Here is a 10,103-nt window from a genome sequence, read left to right as displayed (position 1 = left end):
CTTTACCTAGGTATAAGTACACTCTGTTTTACGCGGTACTTTGGTATCTATATACTGACCAGTGGTCAGTGACCACGCTATATTATAGTATCTATGGTGGTGCTATTGACTTATAAAACTTTATAAATTACTAACAGCTAGTATAATATTATACGAAATAATATGCTGTATTTTACTAATACTTTTGTTTAATAGTATATTATCATTATGATGTGTTAATAATATTTTGATTTTGGCAGAAAACAGTTCAACCAACCGTATTACTAATTACAATATTTAAAGGGAACTGGTTTATTCCGGGTAGGTATTAAATGTATTTATATTATATATTATAATCATTCTATATAATGTGAATTGCACTCAAATGAAAGACACCATTAATAATAATAAATACTGCAGTATTATTGGTAGATATGTCTCTCTGGGAATGGTTTAGGATCTGATATGCTCGCGGGGTCTCGCGCTCACAGTTTTATTCGCTAACCGGATGAGGACCACGTTTCATTCATACTACATATAGATACACATATTTATAATATTATATTAACGCAATCGAGTGTTATTGCTGGGTAACTACTCCCCTCACGTTTTTTCAAAGTCAATTGTAATTCAGCTCATATGCTTATTGTAACTATTATTTACAGATTGTATACATACAAATAAATATTAAAAAAAAAAAAAAAAAAAACAGTAACGCAAAGCCATTCAGGTGGCGGATTCAGAAGGGAAACTAAGGTTAGGTTAGGCCTTTTTATTTATCTTGTATAAATAAAATTGTAATTACATTGTTATTAGATCTTATCAATAATCAATATTATGACGTTGGTACTAAAATAATTATAACTATTGCATTTTTTCTGAAAAAAAGTAGCTCCCCACCCCACCACTTAAGATTTCTAGATCTACGCTTGAAGTCATCCTTCATTAGATCCGCATTCAGGGCTGGATTTATGCCTAGGCCGGCAAATTTTTGTGGGTGGCAAATTTTGTAAGAAATTCAATGAAAAATCATATAAAAACTATTATCATTTGTTAGAATTTATAATTACTCGTTTTGTTTATAATTACTACTGACCTAATTTTTTTATAATGAAATACATTTATTTGTAATAAATACCACATTTTTTTTCTTGGGGCAAGGGTGGCACATTTAAAAGGGCCTAGGGCGGCACCTTTTCGTAATCCGGCACTAGTCGCATTACTGATGTTGATAATCGCATACACGTATAACCCACCTAATAAACAACGATTGGCTCAATCGCAGACGGGTGCGCAAAACACTGCGACGTTTCACGCAAACAACTGATATGATAATAATATAGTTCGAGAGTAACAATAATGCGTACTGCAACGCATTGGCGTCCTCGTTGCCGTTGTATTATTATAATATATCTTGTCTTGTTATATTATAACATTTTGTAAGACGCGCGCGGGCAAACTCAAAGGCCACAGCCGCTGCCGAGGAGGCCATCTCCATCCCCTCGCCCCTCGCCCACCCCCATCCATCCACAAAGACGTTCTCGCACACGCACGCGCATGCATTCGCGTATTTATACACCCACATACACACACACACACACACACACACACACACATATATGTATACAGTCGTTGTCGGGCGGCGCGAAAGCTTTAAATTAGCGACTGAGTAAACCGTGGCAGTAAATCATATCGTATAATATCGCGTCGTGCGCGCCGGGGCCTGCAGGGGCGAGGGGAGAAATATAAGCGGCTGGACGAGACAAGGGGGTGGGGAGGAGAGTGGGGGGGGGACTGGGGCTTTGCCGGTTAGATAAATGGCAAGTTAATTCTTAGCCAACTTGCCGCCGCCCCGACCCGCGTGCGCGGCGGCGGCGGAGAAGCCGCCGTGACATAAACAATCATTTTTGATAGCACCGCACCAACGCGGCGGCGGCGGCCGCCAAGGAGTTTCGCCTATAAATAAAGCCCAGGGTGGTTTTAAGCCCGCCGCGCGCGACTATACGCGGCCCGCACACGACCAAGTTTCCGTAGGTAAGTCACCTTTATTTATGTCTTATTGCGGATTATCGAAGGCCACGCCGCCGCCGCTCCGGTCGCGCGGTTCCATAGCGGCGCCGCCGCGGAGGTGTGCCCGCGGCGGTTATATTTTTTCTCCCCCCCCTCCCCCCCCCCCCCCGCGCGTTGAACGGCGAAAAGTTAATTACTATACTTTGGGAGACGGAAATTAAAGCCATCACGTACTCGACCGAATATAATAATAATAATAATATATATAATAGGTTAGGTTTTCGCCTTTCCCTACAGCCATCCCGCGCCACGCCGACGACGTGCAGGCGTCGAATTTTCCGCTGGTGCAGCCCGGTTTTCGCACCAAACACGTAAACGCGCGCGCCAAAGAATATAATCAACGATAAATCGTTATCATCCCAAAGCTCCCGGTCCTGATTGGCCCCGCGGTGTTACGTCTTAGCACAATATAATATATATTTTATATAAATAATATGTATTAATGTATTATGTCTTAGACGCGTATTGTACCTATATATACGTACGCTTGACTAGTCGACCCGCAATAGTTATATCGAACGAGGAGAGAACGCAAGTGAAACGGTGGTCAAATTATTTCACCACGGCCCAAGGGGGAGATATGGCTAATTTTTGAACATGCATTATTTGATCATTAAAATATATGTTTTATAATTTATATTATTATCAATATTGAAAAAAATTGAATGGGAGGGGGAGGGGGCTGATATATCCGCCTCAGCTCCCTTACCCCACAACCATTTGACCTTCACTGCGTGGAATAAATAATTCGAGTGTGCAAATTCACTGATTTAAAAATAATAAAACCATTTCAGTATTTCTCTAACTATTAGTGTACACATATTATTTTGTTATTGACATGAAAAAAAAAAACTATTAAATAACTATTGCTCCAATGCTCCGTCTGTTGAACTGTTGAAGACATAAGCGCCAAAACGAAATAATCAAAAAATAAATCGTATTGCGTACAAAAGTGCCTGAACCACTGCAGATACCTGTGTGACAATAATTTATTATCAGATTACGATAGAGCGCAAGAGTTTTATTTTGTTATTACTAATAGTTATAACTGAGTCCCGGATATAAATGCCTTAAAAAAATAACGCAATTAATAATGTTGGGTACATTGTAAATAGATAATTGTAGTAGATTTAGTTTTCTATCATTTGTGTCTCAACACATTTTTTGTAACATTTTTTTTTTTATAGAGTTATGTTTAAGAATATCAAAAAAATTTATAATATTGAAATTATTCCATTTTTGTAACCTTAGAGCTTTTGGGGCACGAGTTAAAATTAAAGAATTTGCATGAAACTTTTTTTGTATGATTTTTTTTTTGTGGTTGAACCTTTTTAAGGGGGGGGGGGGGGGTAATCTGAAAAAAAATAACAAACGAAAAATAAGGACCACCCGAAAGTACATAGTAGTATAATAGTACATTAGTATTTAGTACACATATTTTATCTATAAGTTGTAAGTTATTATTTTACTAAGCTATTAATTAACATGTAATTAATAGCTTAAAAAAAGTTATTGATTAAACCACTGTTACCTGTAATGTTTTTTAAATCGTTTTTAACGCATTGGTCAATTTTTTAATTAACGATTGAGGGGGGATATGTCTCCTTTGACCCCTCTCTGGATCCACAGCTGATTGAAGCATTGAACTACCAATATCAAAATGTCAACTAAAATCAATGATTAAAACATAATAGGTAATATTTGTACGTAGTTTAAAGGATGACTTTTTTTTCCATAAAATCTAGCAAACTGAATATCGTTTCTCGGATATGAAAAAACGAATTTCATAGAGTAGGTACCTACCATAGTACAAGTCCAATAAATAGACTTGATAGGTAAAGTTTATTATCGTTGAAATTTGAAAACCTCTGTTATTCAGCCCGTCAAAAATAGGTCTATTTCAACAGATTTGTTTCACGGTGGTAGCGTGGCCGAGCGGTCTAAGGCGCTGGTTTAAGGCACCAGTCTCCTCGGAGGCGTGGGTTCGAATCCCACCGCTGCCAACAACAATTTTTTTTTTTATCTCATCTCGTTATTAAGTAATTGCGATCACGCGGTATAATTTCTTAGGAATATTATTATTGTTTTATATGATTATCAACGCAGTTATCTCGGTCAATATTATATTGAATATTGTACATTTTTTTATTGAAAAAATCAATCCGTTTAAAATATAATAATATGTTCAATTAAAAATTAAAATTACATAAAAACCATGTGAAATTTATAATCATTAAAATATTAAAAAAATAACAATTATAGTAGATTACTAATAATTATTATTTTAAACAAATCATGTAGAAAAAATGTTTGCAACGCAGATTTTTTATGGTTGTTGGCGTACATGATATTATTATAGTGATTTAGTATTAAATATAGTTGATTTTGAATTTTTAGGTCAACTATAAGCTGGACGGCAAAAATATCCGAAGAAAAAACATCAAAATATTGATCCTCCTTTACCATGACCTAGCCCTAGTTATTACGCCTCTGCGTGAGCGTTAAGCCTGTGTTGCAAATACATGTTATATAGAACCAGCGAACGTACGTTTTGCGCTACAGTGTTTGGCACGTATAATAATAATTAATACGTCGTGTATATTATTATATTATACCCGGTTCAGTATAAATGGTAATAATAAAAACAGTTCGAAGAAGGATTTGGCAAAGCAGTTATCAAAAAATCGAAATTTTGTAAAGTTCCAAAAAAATAAATGACCGTTATTGTTATCTATATAAGTATTTACAACAGCCCAAGTTACGACTGCGTTATTTTAAAGTAACTACACATATAAAAACTTGACATCTAATGATTTTTATTTATTATTCGAGGACACTGTACCTATAATTATAATACCTAATATATATATATATTTTATTTAAAACACCCTTCAGTCCTAGAGACGTATCTTCAAAGCAACCGTAAACTCAATGTTATTATTGTTATTACACAGAAACAAAATGCCTTTACTATGGATTTCAGGCCATGGAATTTATTCAGAGCGACCAAAAAACAGAACAAGTAAATAGTAAGATAAATAGTAAATAGTAAATAATAAGACAATCTGTACCAGAAGTCCAGAACGAATTCTAAAAATATTAATATAATATAATTATTTTATAAGAACTGATTTATAAAAAATCAAACCAACATAATTATCTATCGATCGCAGTTATTATTATCACAAGAAAATACGAATTTCTATTCTATAGAATACAAATATCGCCAAATCGGACAAATCTTATATTATACACGACGGCTCTAATGATCTAAAAAAGAATACCATCTACATGTCCAACAAGTGAAACCCGCAAGTAAATAAGTAAGTATATATAATTAACAACAACATTAAACGATAAGATAAATTTATAGAATTATAGAGGTGGATTTGATTAGGTATAGTCTTTATGGGTCAATATTTGGTGTCCGATAATTTTAATAAATTAGTATTAAAAATGATATCTATTCTTTGAATTAAAAATATACTATTTAGTTATCCTATATCTTAGTATTAATAGTATTTATAGTCATCGTATGCCGTTGATTCCAAACTTGGCAATTTCTGGAAATATTTTTCTGTGAAATAATTGTATTTAATATATTTATTATTATAATCATTTTCAAACAAGTAGTGGACAGTGTTTAGTTGCTCTTGTTTAGTTTTGGCCGACAGTTTCATAAACGCGTACTTAAGAGGACGTTATACCCGCATGTGTTGTATCCGTCTTACAAGTGCCTAACATCGAATATTTTACGCTCAGCAAAACACGTGTAGCTCCGATAATTTAAAAATTAGAGTGAATTGACCTCTTGTAAAATCTAAAGGTAAGATTATTATCTAGGCAACCTCGTGGGCTTTTTATTATATTTTGATTTTAACGCAAGTTATGAGTATTTTAAAATTGTAAATTTTTTATCCATCTTAAAATACTCATAACTCACTTTAAAATTAAAATATACTAAAAAGTCCAAGAGGTTGTCTAGATAATAATCTTACCTTTAGATTTTATAAGAGGTCAACTCACTCTAGTTTTTAAATTAACGGAGCTACACGTGTTTTGCTGAGCGTAAAATTTGGTATGTTACGCACTTGTAAGACGGAGACAACACATGTGGGTATAACGTCCTCTTAAACATAATTGTATTTCACAATCATGACCATTTCGACCATATCCAACAACGTCAACACAAATAAATTTATAGCCTGGATCGACTATAGCCATTAAAACAATTGAAAATTTTTTTAGATAGCAAAAATTTCTGGATCCACTGTCATTAGGAGATTTTATAGTGACATGTTTCCCATCAATGCTACCTATACAATTGGGGAATTGCCATTTTTCGTAAGAACCTTGTGCAGATTCTTCCCAAATGTTATTGGTAGGTTCAGGCATAAACATTGGTTCCATAACTTTAATAATAGACTCACTGACCTCTGTGACAATGTTACTAACAGTAGAAAACCCAACACAAAAACTATGGCCTATTGTCGAAAACAAGTCACCGGTGGCAAAATATCTAAAAAAAAATAAAAATTGTATTTTAAAGTTTAATATTAGATAGATAAATAATAAAAAGTAAAATATTTTTTTTTATTTAAGAATATAATTTTTTTTTAATTTATATGGTTGTGTTAGGTGGAACTTTAAAAACAAAATGGAAAAGCTTAAGAGATAATTACCAAAAACATTTAAGAGCAAATAAGACAACTACTGGTCAGGCTGCAGGTGCTATAAAAGGAAAACACTTGGATACATACAAATATTGGGCCTGGGCAAATCATTTGGAGATTTTAAAACTACATTTAAGTTTCGCTAAGTATGTATTTCTATAAATGAATGAATATTTCTAAAAATAAAAACTTTTATTAGGTATTAAATTAATTGTACGTTCTTTGTGATAAATAGGGCTATGATTTATATGTGTTTATGTGTTTATAATACAAAAATTTAATATATATATTTATACGACCAAAATATGAACATAAAAAATTCAAAATATGTAATACGAAAATATTGTCTTAAAAATTAAAAATTATTATAAATTATATAAAAAATTGATACAAATGTGTTAAAACTTAAAAACAAACTTATTATTTATCAATTTGATTACAATATTGCGGACCACCTAACTGCATTTTATAATTGTATGTTACGCATGCAGATAGTAAATAAAATAATAGGTACTAATAAGTAATAATGATAAAACAAAAACATAATATATGTAAATTATTTTTAAAAATAGTTTATAATTAAAATAATAATATTTAGATAATATAATTTTGTTTTCAGCACAATGTCTAATGTTGAAGTAGTAGATTCCGAAGAAAGGCTAGACATACAGGACAGTGTTTATGAAAACGAAAAGAGCAATGACAAAATTCCAGAAAACATAGGAAAAAAAAGATGACTGGGACGAGAAAAAGTTGATGTACCAATAGAATCTAATGTCGATAAAGTGTTAGAACATTTAAATAAAAAAACAAAAGATCCCACTTGATGCAGTCAAAATGCTTATGTTAAGCCATGCTAAGACAGTTAAAACTTTTTCTCAGAGACGACAATCCATAGCAAAGAAAAATATTACAGAAATTGTTACAAATTTGGAATTGGAACAGATTGAAGAAAATTAACACCGTCAATATTATCAATCATCTCCACTAACATACCAGTCATACCAGCCTACAGATGACGTGCAGACATACCAGCCTACAGGTGATGTAATTAATTTGTCAACTGCAGACCGTCCTAGCAATTATAATATACATCAATTATAATTTATGATTAAAGTTTCATAAAAACTAAAATTGTTAAATTCATGTATAAGTAGACATTCAAAGTAATTAAATGAATTTTAATTAAACTTATCAAATGTACTACCCCTAGCTACTTTTTAATTTTATTATTATATGTCAAGTGAAATATAATATTTTGGTTTCGTAAAATACAGTTATAATTACAAAATCATACCTTAGCATTTTTTGAATGTCATCGATAATCTATACCAATATTTGATCGAAACACTCTGTAGTCATTCTAAAATATATGTGAAACCTTTCTGGGCCCTTTCTTAATTCAAGCATTAGATTACAATACTCTCCAGATATCTCTCGTTCCTTATTAACACTTTGAACCCAACATTTTCTTTTTTTCTTTCTATGACAAAGTATATTTATTTAATTATTTTCAAATTACAATTATATAAAGTAAAACTAAAAATACCTTTTACGTTCTTCATCATCTGCCACTATTGCTGCCAAAAGTAAAATTTCATCATCTTCTGATTCTGATGATAAATATACGTCCATTGTATATTTGTACGTAGTAATAGATACAAGAATATTATGTGGTTTAATTTAAACTTTTTAAACACGTGCCTTTGACAGTCGAACGTGGTATGAAATTATGGTATGGGTTCTCATGTACGCGATTACTGTTCTTATCACAAGATAAAATTAATGAATTATATATTTAGCCATTCAAACTCTCTATATATTATTTTATTATTTCCTGTGGAGTTCTTAAATATTTATATATGTATATAAATATTTACTTACATCTTATAGTAATGCTTGTTCCTCACCTTCTCCTCTTTCCCTTTTTATTTTGGGTCAGTCAATGCAGTTATTATTATTTTACTATACTAGCTATACTAACTATATACTAGCGACTTCCTAATGAGTAATGACTTATATATCTATTACCCAATCTAATATATTTATAATGATTATTTACCTATAGCCCATACGGCCATACGTCGGATACTCGTAATTATATTATAGTAATGAACAAATAATAATTAATTATATTATTTATAATTTTGGTACAATATTTTGTTACGATTATCAGAAAAAATCTTTAAAAATTTAAACATTTAAAGTTTATAAAAAAAATCCGGTCACCGCCACCGCGGCAGTGTGTGGGGACCTTAAGAAATAATTTAGTGTTAGGCGATTTGGTTTATTCAGAATCAATTGATGATTTTATTTTCAAGAAAATAATTATTGAATTTACCTATGATTGATTGTAAAATTGTTTCTGTTAATTTGTTATTATTAATAAATAAATAACTACAGAATCGAACTCACCACAAGAAGTACATACAAAATCATAATATGGCACACGGAGATTGTAAAAAACAAAATTATTCGGGTTTCGGTTTAATCAGAATGTTTTATTCGGGTGAATTGAAAACAGAATCATTTGGTTTCGGGTGATTGATTTTTTAAAGGTTTTTAGGGGTGTTAGGGGTTCCGGCTATGCAAGGACCGGCCTAGAAGCATATTCTACCAACATAATATTATTATGGTTGACCACGAGTTAAACAATCTTCTATTAAATCAACAATGGCGTATTATCTTGAAGTAGATCCTTGCGATTTGTTGAAAATAATATAATCTTAGGGGCATACCCACCGCGGACCAATACTCGTCGCAGGTAGCAATTCGAATCGAATGAATACATAGTGCGAAAATAACACCGGAAAAAAGATATAATAACGCGCAATATAGTGCGCGATGGCGCGAAGACGACGATTTTGTCATCGTTTGCCGAGTGCAAAAAGGGTTATCTAAATCTCCATTTATATAATATATATATATAATATAATAGGATTGATACGCAGAACCGGGGGTCGAGGGGTAGGTAATATTTTATGTTTCACGCCATGCAGCGTGTCTGTATGCGCCGCGGCCGCCGCGCGAAGGGGAGGGTAGGCAATGGAAAAAAACCTACACCACAGACACACACACACACACACCCACACACACACACACACACACACACCCACACACACACACACCCACACACACCCACACAACCACACACACATACGCATAATATGTGTACGCGCGCCGTTATACTTACTTACTAGTCGCGGTACGACTATTACTATACACATATACTACCGTCGCCGTCGCCGTCGCCGCTGTTGTTGTCGTCGTCGTCGTAGTCGTCGTCGTCGTACCGGCACTAACGGGGTGCGGGACGGCGGCGATGAAGACGCGCTCGTCCGGGCGGTGCGGGTGGGCCGCCGTGGCTGTGCGTGTACCCGA

At 33.4% G+C, this 10,103-nt stretch overlaps 1 non-coding gene across 1 annotated transcript; it reads left to right on the top strand.

Moving 5' to 3' along the window:
- Window positions 1-3,970: 3,970 nt before the first annotated feature.
- Trnal-aag (transfer RNA leucine (anticodon AAG)) lies at window positions 3,971-4,052 on the top strand. The gene has a single exon. It is a non-coding gene; the product is annotated as a tRNA-Leu (tRNA).
- Window positions 4,053-10,103: the final 6,051 nt, after the last annotated feature.

Source organism: Metopolophium dirhodum, chromosome 7 (assembly GCF_019925205.1).
Source record: "Metopolophium dirhodum isolate CAU chromosome 7, ASM1992520v1, whole genome shotgun sequence".
In the NCBI taxonomy this organism is placed as follows: domain Eukaryota; kingdom Metazoa; phylum Arthropoda; class Insecta; order Hemiptera; family Aphididae; genus Metopolophium; species Metopolophium dirhodum.
This window is presented reverse-complemented; position numbering and strand designations above follow the sequence as displayed.